Source organism: Tachypleus tridentatus, chromosome 8 (assembly GCF_004210375.1).
Source record: "Tachypleus tridentatus isolate NWPU-2018 chromosome 8, ASM421037v1, whole genome shotgun sequence".
NCBI lineage: Eukaryota > Metazoa > Arthropoda > Merostomata > Xiphosura > Limulidae > Tachypleus > Tachypleus tridentatus.
The window spans coordinates 135,943,707-135,958,651 of NC_134832.1; positions in this window are offsets into that span (position 1 = coordinate 135,943,707).

The window sequence follows — 14,945 nt, forward strand, 5'->3', positions numbered from 1 at the left end:
ATGTTCAACAGTAGGTTGTTAGATGTTCAGAGTGAGCTTGTTTCTCCGAGTTAACTCCTACAGTTTCTCGTTGCACTTCTAATGAGTTTAGACACTTCGTAGTTCTTGAGCACGTGTTGAGGAACAGCATCAGCGGACTACACGACTTTTGAGGACGAACCCTATCTTCAACTGGGAATATATAGCTAATACACCAACATCAGTTCTTCTTCGAACAAATGATAAATATATTTTTAGAAACGTCTATCAAAATATTAAACTTATTCTAGCTACCTATAAAGTTCTCATCTATCTAACAGTGTGTAATTGTCTATCTAGTAATGCATAACCACTATTTCGTTATGGAACTGCGCTACAACAAGTCCGTTTAAACATTTCCTCTATGTACGTCTACACGGGACATTTTGTGAAGTATCAAACACTGTATAAACCTTGTATGTATTTTTAAAACTTGTATCACATGGTATCTCAATAAATACTAGTAGATAATATTTCAGTAGATTTACTATTATTGTTACATAACATATCGAAATCCAAGTTGCCATTAAGTTCAGCTTTTGGGGTTTGTCGAAAACAAAGAAAACTGAGGCCGGGTGTTGATAAGTCTGCTAGTTAAAAGCTGGCATTTTTTCTCTACGAATGAGAAGGAAAGTTTTAATTTATGAAAATGATATGCAGTAGACTCATATAGGCGGGAGAGCTGATTAAACTACAGGCCACCAGGTTTAGGGCGGTGGCCTGACTGGTGGTATAATGGGGAAACGTGTTTACATAAGGTGAGACGTGGGAGGGAAGGCAAAACAAACACAGGCTGACGTCCACACCGTGAGAGAAATAAATTAAATCTGCGTGGTCATCCGTCATGGAGTAGAAAATGTTCCCTTGGATCTTCAGGCACACTTGTTACTGGTCTAGACTGTCTTGAATATGAACAGTATTTACAAGTGGAAAACTAATCACCCTGACGAATCGTAAATTTGTTATAATTGCGGCTTGTGGCAAGATACCTTGAAATGCGTGAGCTTGCTGGTGGTCAAATATAAGGTTCAGAAAGCGCCCTGGAGTGGTCAGGCGCCTGAATAAATAATCATGCCAATACCTAAGTTTAAAATTATGAGATTAGAAAGGATACGATGATTATATATTTATCCTTAACATTGGCTAAACAATGTGAGATCTTCTCCACTAACTTAAACACGAAGAAAATTGAAAACAAAATGTGTGTGTGTGTATATATATATATATATACGGTATATCATATGCATTATATATTGGTTGTCTGTGAGAACTAAAATTTACAGTCTTATTTTTAAGAGTGCTAAACGGTGTCGTTAGTGACTTTAACCTTGATTCGTTTGTTTGTTTGTTCAGAATTAACCACAATGCTGCACAATGGGTTAATTGTGCTCTGCCCGAGTTTTAGCGATGTGAGTCCGCAGACATACCGATGTGCCACTAAATTTAACCTTGTCTCCGTATTATTTAGTTCTGTACCACTAGGGTTAACCTTGTCTCTGTATTATTTAGTTCTGTACCACTGAGGTTAACATTGTCTCTGTATTCTTTAGTTCTGTACCACTAGGGTTAACGTTGTCTCTGTATTCTTTAGTTCTGTACCACTATGGTTAACCTTGTTTCAGTATTTTTTAGTTCTGTACCACTAGGGTTAACCTTGTCTCTGTATTATTTAGTTCTGTACCACTGAGGTTAACCTTGTCTCTGTATTCTTTAGTTCTGTACCACAAGGTTTAACCTTGTCTCTGTATTCTTCGGTTCTGTACCACTAGGGTTAACTTTGTCTCTGTATTCTTTAGTTCTGTACCACTAGGGTTAACCTTGTCTCTGTATTCTTTAGTTCTGTGCCACTAGAGTTAACCTTGTCTCTGTATTCTTTAGTTCTGTGCCACTAGGGTTAACCTTGTCTCTGTATTCTTTAGTTCTGTGCCACTAGGGTTAACTTTATCTCTGTATTATTTAGATCTGTACCACTAGGATTAATCTTGTCTCTGTATTCTTTAGTTCTGTGCCACTAGGGTTAACCTTGTCTCTGTATTCTTTAGTTCTGTACCACTAGGGTTAACCTTGTCTCTGTATTCTTTAGTTCTGTACCACTAGGGTTAACCTTGTCTCTGTATTCTTCAGTTCTGTACCACTAGGGTTAACCTTGTCTCTATATTCTTTAGTTCTGTGCCACTAGGGTTAACCTTGTCTCTCTGTTCTTTAGTTCTGTACCACTAGGGTTAACCTTGTCTCTCTGTTCTTTAGTTCTGTACCACTAGGGCTAACCTTGTCTCTGTATTCTTTAGTTTGATCAGTTTACATCTTCACTTTTACTTCTTTTTCTTTATTGTAACATTTCTAACTTGTGTTCATCTTTCGAGTCTGATATTTCTTACTTGTTTTTAGTGATTTTGCGTTATTTCTATGTAGCTCATATTCCATTTTTCATTTATTTTTTCTCAGGTGTAATGTGAATGTTTTATTTCTGTCGGCATCGAGCGTGGCATGTATTTAGTGTGCTCGGACTATCGGTCCGAAGGTTCCGAGCTCCCGTCCACTTTCCGCTTTCAACATGGTAGGATCATGGAAAAAGTGATGACCAAGTCGTGTTATTTGATCAGAAAGAGTAGTCTAGTATGATGACTAAGTCGTGTTATTTGATCAAAAAGAGTAGTTTAATATGAAGACCAAGTCCTGTTATTTGATCAGAAAAAGTAGTTTAGTATGATGACCAAGTCCTGTTATTTGATCAGAAAGAGTAGTTTAGTATGAAGACCAAGTCCTGTTATTTGATGAGAAAAAGTAGTTTAGTATGATGACCAAGTCCTGTTATTTGATCAGAAAGAGTAGTTTAGTATGAAGACCAAGTCCTGTTATTTGATGAGAAAGAGTAGTTTAGTATGATGACCAAGTCGTGTTATTTGATGAGAAAGAGTAGTTTAGTATGAAGACCAAGTCCTGTTATTTGATGAGAAAGAGTAGTTTAGTATGAAGACCAAGTCCTGTTATTTGATCAGAAAGAGTAGTTTGGTATGATTACCAAGTCGTGTTATTTGATCAGAAAGAGTAGTTTCGTATGAAGACCAAGTCCTGTTATTTGATCAGAAAGAGTAGTTTAGTATGATGACCAAGTCCTGTTATTTGATTAGAAAGAGTAGTTTAGTATGAAGACCAAGTCCTGTTATTTGATCAGAAAGAGTAGTTTAGTATGATGACCAAGTCCAGTTATTTGATCAGAAAGAGTAGTTTAGTATGATGACCAAGTCCAGTTATTTGATCAGAAAGAGTAGTTTAGTATGATGAGCAAGTCGTGTTATTTGATGAGAAAGAGTATTTTAGTATGAAGACCAAGTCCTGTTATTTGATCAGAAAGAGTAGTTTAGTATGATGACCAAGTCCTGTTATTTGATGAGAAAGAGTATTTTAGTATGAAGACCAAGTCCTGTTATTTGATCAGAAAGAGTAGTTTAGTATGATGACCAAGTCCTGTTATTTGATTAGAAAGAGTAGTTTAGTATGAAGACCAAGTCCTGTTATTTGATCAGAAAGAGTAGTTTAGTATGATGACCAAGTCCAGTTATTTGATCAGAAAGAGTAGTTTAGTATGATGACCAAGTCCAGTTATTTGATCAGAAAGAGTAGTTTAGTATGATGAGCAAGTCGTGTTATTTGATGAGAAAGAGTATTTTAGTATGAAGACCAAGTCCTGTTATTTGATCAGAAAGAGTAGTTTAGTATGAAGACCAAGTGGTGTTATTTGATGAGAAAGAGTATTTTAGTATGAAGACCAAGTCGTGTTATTTGATCAGAAAGAGTAGTTTAGTATGATGACCAAGTCCTGTTATTTGATGAGAAAGAGTAGTTTAGTATGAAGACCAAGTCGTGTTATTTGATGAGAAAGAGTAGTTTAATATGAAGACCAAGTCCTGTTATTTGATGAGAAAGAGTAGTTTAGTATGAAGACCAAGTCGTGTTATTTGATGAGAAAGAGTAGTTTAGTATGAAGACCAAGTCGTGTTATTTGATGAGAAAGAGTAGTTTAGTATGATGACCAAGTCCTGTTATTTGATCAGAAAGAGTAGTTTAGTATGAAGACCAAGTCCTGTTATTTGATGAGAAAGAGTATTTTAGTATGAAGACCAAGTCGTGTTATTTGATCAGAAAGAGTAGTTTAGTATGATGACCAAGTCCTGTTATTTGATCAGAAAGAGTAGTTTAGTATGATGACCAAGTCCTGTTATTTGATGAGAAAGAGTAGTTTAGTATGATGACCAAGTCGTGTTATTTGATGAGAAAGAGTAGTTTAGTATGATGACCAAGTCCAGTTATTTGATCAGAAAGAGTAGTTTAATAGTTGGTGATGAGCGCTGTTACCTAGTTGACTGTTTTATTCTACACCCTAGAAATCAATAATTTGTTTATGTTTCGTTTCTTTCAAGTTTTATGTTGCTGATTTTCAGTTTTAATGTGTTTAGCTAGAATGTTGTGTTTCTGCTTTAACTATTTCCGTCTCTAGGTGGCGTTTAATAGATGGAAACTTGTTTTGTGTGTGTGTGTGTGTGTGCCCCAAAGGTAACTGGACCTGTATAAAACTCCTTCCTCTCTGTGATAATCGCTGATTTGTAATACTATAACTCACTTATACCTTGCTTATATACTCTTGCACATTAATCAGAAACATAAAAGTTCAACATATGGCTAACACCTTGCTTAGGTAAAAAAAAAAAAAAAAATTGCCCAACCTTACATAACATTTATCTGTTTCGTGTCTTACGTGTACGATTGGTTTTCATGAGCTTATGATGTTAATGCTTCAGTGCTTCTACTTAGGTTTGTTAAATTCTGCCAAAGCATATCTCGCGAAATGGACACCCGCAGCCTACTCATTACTTCATAAAGCGGCAATGCCGTAGAAATGTTATGATAAACCGTAACGAACGACAGAATAAACACCTGTTGAAGAACACAAGACTGCGGCACGAGGACTGCAAAAGCCCCCCGTTGAGGTGAGCAGAGCTGTGGCGAAATGACGTTGGTGAAGTTACAGGTCGTTAGACGTAAACCTTGTTAGCGCCCAATGCCAGTGGTATGGGGCAGAGGCTGTTTGTTCTGACATGTTAAAAAGAAACGCCAGGGCGTCATGTTCTGAAACGCAGTTAGGACTTATCACAAACAGGACTTTAATTCTCAATAGCCTTATAAAGTTTTAAATAAAATTATAGATATTTCGGGAAACAACAAACCAGGAGTAATCAATTTTCGATTTAAAATAGAGCTTTCCTACAGTACACCATCTTAAAAACGGCTTCTTACAGAATAAACAGACTAGCCTGATAATGATGTACTGGTAATCTGGTGTAAAGAAAGAAAATTATAGTCATAGTATATAGGAACCAAGTCGAACCAATCAAATTGGAAGAATAAGATAATCCTTGTTGGTAGGACTTAATCAAGCCATTATTTCCACACATATATCATGTCGCTTTAGTAAATACATTACTGACCGTTGTGAAGATAATGACAAAATGAGCCCATTAAAACGTTTATAGCCCTCGTTATACATTCCAGTAGTTTTTTTTGGGGTGGGGGTTGTACCAATATTGTTTGTGGCCTTTCTCTTTCTCCCTGGTAGTTGTCACTATTCCCCTGGCTTTTAGTATTATTTTCCGCATATTATAATAGAATTAAAGGCACGTCCACGAGCAATGTTTTCCTCATCTAGTGATAAGAGTTCCCAAGTTCTGATTAGTTAGAGTTACAGTGGTTTTACAGTTGTTTACATCTTTCTTTACTTTCTAGAATTAATCTACTGTTTGTTTGTTTCTTTCTTTTTTTTAATTTCGCGCAAAGCTACACGAGGGCTATCTGCGCTAGACGTCCCTAATTTAGTAGTGTAAGACTAGAGGGAAGGCAGCTAGTCATCACCACCTACCGCCAACTCTTTGGCTACTCTTTTACCAACGAATGGTGGGATTGACCGTAAACATATAACGCTCCCACGGCTGAAAGGGCGAGCATGTTTGGCGCGACGGGGATGCGAACCCGCGACCGTCGGATTACGAGTCGCACGCCTTAACGCGCTTGGCCATGCCGGGCCCATACGTTACGGAATCTCATATTAAAACCGTAATTCAATAGTGTTGTTATGTCTGTTGTTTAATAAATGATAAGAGAGAAGTGGAAAGTGGTTCAGTCAGTAACCGTTTTTATGTATTCTTTCATTTTGTATAATTGTAGATGCGGGTTAGAAATGCAGGTACAAATGTCTCAATTTCTTGATTCAATAATAAAAGTAAAAGTCAAATTAACAATAAACAGTACTATCCACGTCTGTGGCACTATGGTTGAAGATAAATGGTAAGTTTTATAATATGTACAATACATTTCTGAGGTAATATCGTTGAATGAACACGGTTTGTTTTGACAACGGCACCATCAATTTCTGAGGCAATACGGTTGAAGAAACATGGTATGTTTTACAAATGGTACCATACATTTATGAGGTAATATGGTTGAGTAAACATGGTGTATTTTATAAACGGTACCATTCATTTCAGTGGCAATGCATTTGAATAAATACGGCGTTTTTTTAAACAGTATCATCCATTTCTGAGGCAATACGGTTGAAGAAACATGGTATGTTTTACAAACGGTACCATACATTTATGAGGTAATATGGTTGAGTAAACATGGTATGTTTTAGCAGGAGATTTAATGTTCTTTAATTACTATAGTCATTAGTTAATTCCAGAACACATATTAGCATTCGTATTTAAATAAACTTGTATGTATACGATTGTATAAGACTAGTTTTGTATGCTGTTTGTATAATCTCTAGTCAGAACTCAAAATTAAATAGAAAATTATAACTTATATAATATTTTCGTAACTGCCATGTAGCCACCTAAACTTGTTTATTTTGTCAATAAAAACGAGATTCCAGTAAAACATTAGGTAAGACATTATATTATATTTATTAAGAAAAGCATCAACTGAGATAGTTGCTTCGTATACGAAATGCATTCTAAAGAATACTGTTGGCCGCTTGAAGCTCTTATTACATTCTGAAAAGTAGAGCACAAAGAAGGTAATCTAAGATTAATCCTGTCTGCCGCCAGGTGTCGAGTCACATGGTAAGTAAGAGAAGATTAGGTTACTTATTCCCTTGTAAAAATGTGTGTAACGTTACGTTTTACCTGGAGAAAAAGAATATTGTACAGGCAAAGAAATTCTTATTATTACATATTTAATTTCACGCATACAAATTGTAAAATTTCAACACAAGTATTATCACAACCAGAGGAGAGGAACAACTAGCCTATTGTGTGATAATTAATAATAACTAAGCCATGTTGCCTCGGCAGCAAAAATTACGCCACGCCAACCTTTTCTTGTTTGTTTGTTTTCAAATTTCGCGCAAAACTACACGAGGGCTATCTGCGCTAGCCGTCCTAATTTAGTAGTGTAAGACTAGAGAGAAGGCAGCTAGTCATCACCACCCACCGCCAACTCTTGAGCTACTCTTTTACAAACGAATAGTGGAATTGACTGTCACATTATAACGCCCTCACGGCTGAGAGGGTGAGCATGTTTGGTGTGACAGGGATTCAAACCCGCGACCCTCGGATGACGAGTTGAACTCTTTAACCCACCTGGCCATACCGAGCCTACCTACTTTTTCTGAAAGTGACTTTTCTTCTGGTTTCAACATGTTGAACTTACGTAAACCATATTCGTATAATTTTTCCCTCGCTTTCACTCTAAAAAAATAAACAGAAAACCATGCTTGTAAGACTTAGTGTATCAATAAACTAGTTGAACAATATTATTGCAATTTATGTCTTCCCAAAATAACAGTTATTCCTAAAATGATTCAAATATTAAATATCAGAGATGTTTTGAACAATGTTAAGACATTTCTATCAAAAATGTGACGCCCCGGTTCTCCTGAAGTCCGGTCCATCTTGATGCAGCCGACAGAGTTCAATAATTTTTTTTCATCTCTCCTGGCAAAGTGTCCATAGTGAGCAATAAATTAGAGACAGATGCCACGTGCAAACGAAAAGTGACGAAAACTGCGAACGCTCAAAGTAACGGATACATTTCGCGCCATTTTATGTCTTGCAAAAGACACAGATGGGCTTGTGCCATATGATTCACTTCTACTTAATAGAAGCACGTGCCTAATTGCTTAGTTACAGGAACACTTGGGGCAGGAAGAGGCAGAAATCGAGCAAACAACTGTTCCCATAAGCTTAGAGAGGATTGTTGAAAATAGACTAGGTAAGTACACGTATGCAGCTAACGCTTAATGTACTCTAATGTATATGATCCATCCTAATCAGCAGTAGAAAGAGGGATAGCTAGTTTTCAAATGTTTAGTTTACAAAACTTTTGTTTTAGAACAAACTCATGTCTGAGATCAAATAATTAAGCTCAAAACTGTATGTCACACATCTCTTAACAACAGAATTCCTTTCAGAATTATTGGACTTCAAATATTATTTAGTTGAATTTTAGCATGTTTATATATACATGTGTACGGATACCTACAATTGTTGTCACTCTGTATTGATTCAAATTACGAATATTGACTCCTTGTATTTGCTTATTCGTCCAGCAAGTTACACATTAATGGATCCATCTGTATCACTGAGCAGTATGTTCATTTGGTGGTTTATCACTCCATTATACTCCATTTTACAAACGATTTGTATCAAACCCAAAGTAGGTGATTAAGAATCCAGAAACTAACGTTCAACGTTACATCAGTTGTGAAAAAAACACACAAAAAAAAACAAACGACAAATGGAGAAATTTCTGATTTATAGACGTATTTAGTCTGCCATTTTTAATATCTAAACTAAATTTACATACATTATCGATTTGTTACGGCAGCCTGCTGTTTCAAGAACTTTCACTCGTTAACTAAGTACCTTATTTTTGAAAACTACTGGTGCCTCGGGGTCTTTCTGTTTATGTCAGTATGCTCTATCAAGATAAATGAAGCAATAAGAAATATTTTAAAAAAAATTCCGTATCACACTGAAAATTGTCATTTTTTTTGTGTGTTTTGAACGACGCTTTCAGTCGCCGCCCTCTAGTGTCTGTTTTTCTGTATCCTAGCGTAATTACCCGATAATGAGATGACAAAGTGTCTACCTAAACGGACATCAGCGCATATAATGAAGATCAAATTACCCCTTATTTCCTTTTCTTTTTCGGCAGTTTATACGTGATCTCAGGTTTTCTTGATCAAAGTTTCATTTTTTTTCCAGTTATCTTTCTGAATATCAAAGTGAAATTTTAATTTTTTGATTTATTCCCGCTACTTGTTTCTTTCAGAAGACTAAGTTTCAATCTATAATAGCATGCACTATGAAGAATGTACACGCCTTTCTTTATATTTATATATGTCTTGTTGTACAAAATTAAACTTATTAGGGCTAATTAAAACCATGTTTACAAGCTTTGTAAAGGAATACAAACAATAAAATATCGCGTGTTTGTCTGTTTTTTAAATTTCGCGCAAAGCTACTTGAAAGCTATCTGCGCTAGCCGTCCCTAATTTAGCAGTGTAAGACTAGAGGGAAGGCAGATAGTCATCATCACCCACCGCCAACTCTCGGGCTACTCTTTTACTAACCAATGGTGGGATTGACCCTCACATTATAACGCCCCACGGCTGAAAGGGCGAGCATGTTTGGTGCGACCGGGATTCGAACCCGCGACCCTCGGATTACGAGTTCAACGCCTTAACACGCTTGGTCATGCCGGGCCCAATGTCACATGTACTTCAAAAGGTGGCATCACAAGAAATTTCTCCAAATAACAACAACAACAACAAAATAAAAGATAAAGGATTTATTTAGCTTATGTGAATAGCAAAGTACATTGTTGGTTTTAGTTCTGAATTGTGACCCTTCGTGGACCATAAGTACGCTTACGAACCTAACGTTAAAGCCTGGAGTTTTATTCCTCGCTGTGGGCAAAGCATACAGCTTAATGAAATTCAGTTGTTTCTGACAAACCAGTTATTTTTCTGTTTACGGATGTTTTCAATAAGAATGTGCTATTTGAACATAATATACATAACAACTTACTAAAGCTAATTCGCGAGGTTAAGCACATTTGCCCTCTCCCTCAGTGGCACAGCGGTGTATGGCTGCAGAATCACACCACTAGAAACTGAGTTTCGATACCCGAGGTGGGCATAGCACAGATAGCCCTTGTGTAGCTTTGTGCTTAATTCCAAATAATCAATAGAAGCCCATTCATGTTTAAAATTTTTAAAGTTTTTCGAAAATTTAGTTACTGTGGTATTTTATTTGAGTATATGACACTTATGTCAACGGTAGATCGTATAAGATATGAAAAAAACGTATGAAGAACATTTTGATGTGGTCAAGGAGGTATTGTACCTGATGATGCAATGTTAACCTACAGCGAAACGTGTAACGCTGTAACCATAGTTGTTATTCCTATATAAATAACTGACAACATATGAAGTTTTAAACTTCACAGAACGTGTACTTCATGTAATTACTTGGTTATATTCTGAAGTGTTGGTCTATAACGAGTTCGTTTAAAACTTGCACGTTAAATGGGTGGTTTCTTGAGTGTCTTCTATGGTGTTTAGAGCTAAACTAACCAACCTTTCACAGAGTTTTAAACGTGGGTTTCGAAATATGTATATTGTCCATTCATATGGTCACTTCGATAATTTTCTTGGTAGGTATTTGTTAGTTATTTTTAGAACGCTAGCGCAAATATACTTATGTACTATATGAAAATATTGATTGTTCTGTAATGTATCCGTATGGTTTCTTCACAAGAGAGGATCGTCGTGGCCAGGTGGTTAAAGCATTCGACTCGTAATCTGAGGGTCACTGGTTCGAATCCCCATCGCACCAAACATGGTCGCCCTTTCAGCCGTGGGGGCGTTATAATGTGACGGTCGATCCCACTATTCGTTGGTAAAAGGGTAGCCCAAGAGTTGGCGGTGGGTGGTGCTGACTAGCTGCCTTCCCTCTTGTCTTACATTGCTAAATTAGGGACGGCTAGCGCAGATAGCCCTTGTGTAGCTTTGCGCGAAATAAGAACAAACAAACACACTTCAAAAAAGACAATAACGATACCCTGTGAATTGTGCGAGGACATATATTGATGAAGAATATAGATATATATGCATTACGTTAAATAAGCCAATACAAATATACTATAATATGTCACTAAAGTGAAGGTGGATATGAAACACTTATAAACATACACAACCTGTAAGTGAGTATATACACACGACTGAGAATGCGAAACTACCAACCATTTCAATGACGCCATATACAAATAACCTCGACTTAAAAACACAGGTATAGCTCAGTAAACAGCGCAGATCACAATCAGACATACGAGGTAAGAAAATTACTCATGGAATTTGCCGAATTTTTACGAGTTAACATATTTGAGTGATACTCAATGTCAGTGAGAATGTACCTGCTTACTTGCAAGACTGCTGTCTACAACATATAGATGACAGAATAACTCCCTATTGGTTAAGGTATAACATCTTTGTTAACCTGAAGATGAGTTAAGGAGGTCGAAACGTGTTTTCTGCTTTATTTTGGTAAAAGTTTTAATACCCATACCAGCCATCCTGAGACAAATTTTTGGTTTGTTTTGAATTTCGCGCAAAGCTACTCGAGGGCTATTTGCGCTAGCCGTCCCTAATTTAGCAGTGTAAGACTAGAGGGAAGGCAACTAGTAATCATCACCCACCGCCAACGCTTGGACTACTCTTTTAGCAACGAATAGTGAGATTGACCGTAACATAATAACGCCCCTCACAGCTGAAAGGGCGAGCATGTTTGGTGTGACGGAAATTCAAACCCGCGATCCACAGATTACGAGTCGAGTGCCTCAACCACCTGGCCATGCCGGGCCGATACATTTATTCTTCAAGCGGGTTTCTCGTCATCACGAATAAGAAATAACCGACCTTAATTTTGAATGGACAAACTAGAGGGAAAGAACCTAGTGAGAAGCACCAACCGCTAACTCTCGGGTTACTCTAATCGAATGGTGCATTCACTGCTCTTAAGTACGGGCGCAGTTCTGCAACGACTGAACTCGAACCATGGACTCCAAGATTAACAATTCGACACGATAAGAACTCACCCATTACTGGAAGATAGGTTTCCTTTATCTTCTCGACAAGTAGTTTTGAAAACATTCTTAACAAACTCTCAGTTCTGTAGATAAATTTAAAAGAACAACAACCATATAACATCGAGTCCCTCTGCTCTCCCTTACACACACACACAAAAATAATTCAGCGGGATGGTTAATAGATTATAACATTAAACTTGGGATTAGATTCCTGCAGTGAGTATATTGTAAGTAGTACAGATTGCAGCTTAGCACTTAAAAGAAATTTTACTGAAATATGGAGTAATATCTTGGCAGTGATGAGGTTTGAGTAAGAAGTCGGTGGAGAACTGTACATAATACAAGTTGTTTATCTTGATTTGAACAATAAACTGACAATGATCCCTACAAAAAGGTTGACTGAAAGCTAAATATTTCATTGTATTGGTGAAAGGAAGTTTAATGAAGTGTACAGAAAATTGACGGGAAGCAAATTAGGGTTAATAAATGACCATCATTCTGATTGGGAAGATGTAACTATGTTCAATAAGCGTTTGTTTGCCAAACATTAAAAAAAAAATTTATATCAATGGCTTGAATTTATATAGTTGGGAAATAATTTAACAAACTATGTTTGTAATGCTCTAGTTGTGTAATTTAGACAAAATAGTTGATGTTAGGTACTGTAAAGCGATTTGTTTAGGACATAAAACTTGGGAAATAGCTAATTCTCTGTGTAACGGAATTCTGAAAAACAGAAGGACTTGACGTAATTCTTATTACAATCTCGAGATTTTAGGTCAAGAATATAGTTGTGGTGAAAGAAGCTTAGCCTAAAAGGTTGTTGCTTCCGTGTTTAAATTGATGAGACCTCTGCTATAAACATTGAGTTTAGTTTCATCCATTTATTATAGGAGGGAGTTTGTTGAAACAGAATGCTCGAACAGTACTTGGTTTATGAAGAGAATTCAACGTTTGTTAATATCAACCTAAACGATACCTTGTGCAATACATGGGCTGAATGGCTAGTTTCCAAGGGTGAGGTATAACAGTTACTAATTTAGAACTGCTAATGAAAAAAGAAAAAACCTATTTAATTTGGTTACTGCTAATCAAATTGGTTATAACTTTCATGGGACAACCACAGCAAGAAGTATAGAACCTTGTCAGTAAACCTTTGTGGACGCGAACATTAAATCTTCCCATTCACAGATTGGTACGCTAACCACTTAACCACACTCTGCCAAGAGAGGCTTATTAAAAACTTATTTTTAACTTTAGCTTAGAAGTAATACAAGCCAGAATACTTGAAAATTTAAAATTATTATCAGATTTTGCAGGCATCATGAAATGTTGGAAGCTGAAGATAAGGATGACAGTTGGAAACTCATTATGAAAATAAAATAAGCTATAAAAACTTACGTCAGAATATGAGTTTAGGTAAATATATTGACTATAAACTCGTTTATCTCACGATGTTACATGCACTGTTAGCTTGTATTCGACGTTCATATCTTGGTATGTGGATGTAGTTGATTACAGTTAGCTTGGGTTCTTCTTTAATGGACATTGTAAAGCGACGGAAGGAATGACCTTAAATCGTCTTTTTATATCATGTTCCGAAAGACTTAGTCTAAAATAAAATGGCTGAAATAACCGTTTTTTTATGCAAAAGTAATAAATATTTATCAAAGTATACGTGTGTATACATATATATATATAACAAGCATTAAAACGATTTTTGGTGGAATTCCCATTGTCAGTCCTAGATGTCACCTCAAAGTCATAACAAATAATGCTTGTGGTAATAACTCCCAAATGCATTAAGAATATGCAACCCATTAGATAAAAGCTGATATTAAACTAGCCAGCAAGCATGAAAATCAATTAACTAAAGATAGCTGTGGGAAGGCAGTTATCCTTAAACGTTTTTGTAGTTCCTAAAGTAGGAATGAAATCACTCTAAAATTTTTATTTCTACTTGATTTATATTGTTACAGATCACGTCATTTTCACCTTATTGCGTGCTAAGCCTCTTCCAAACCGTAGTGTGAGAACTATTGGTGTTTCCCTTTTGTTTTCAGAGCTAATCAATGAATCTTCTTATGAAACGTAGTGTGAGATCCACTGGTATATTTTCCTTTTATTTTTACAGTTAACCAATCAACACTCTATTTAATTTCTAACGATTATAAAAAGTAACTGAAGGTTTTTTTAAAGGGGCAACTTCTGATGATTCTTAATGGAAATGATTTTTTTAAATATTTAAGTGTGTCAACCATTAACACCGAGATTTTTATTATCATTTTTTTTTCATAGCACTTATGTCTCGTCTGGCTTTAAAAATGTTCAAAAGTTAGTGTTATTTTTATTTTGGGCATGAGATTTCTAGATACAAAACCCCAAAAAACAACTCTAGTTCTCCTGATTTCAAAATGTGTGGTTAACACGTTAAGCTACAAATCATTTGTCTATATTACTCGGTTCAAATAACCAGACGAAGTTTTCTTGCCAAAGTATCCTGCTGGTTGGCTTCCTTTCCAGTGATCAGTAATCAAAAATGTACTCTTCGCGATTTAACTATAAAATAGAAAATTTTAACTCTAGTTTATTGTAGGTTTCAAACCATAACTTTGAGACTTAAGGTATTTAAAAAGTATAATTTGATCCCAATTAAAATTCGTTTATCATACATCAATTATGTTTATTTAAAGTATATTATCAAACCCTACCAGGCTTACAAGAAAGATGAATTCTCACTTGTCAAGATTTAAGTCAGTTTCATTACGCTGCTTTAAAATGTT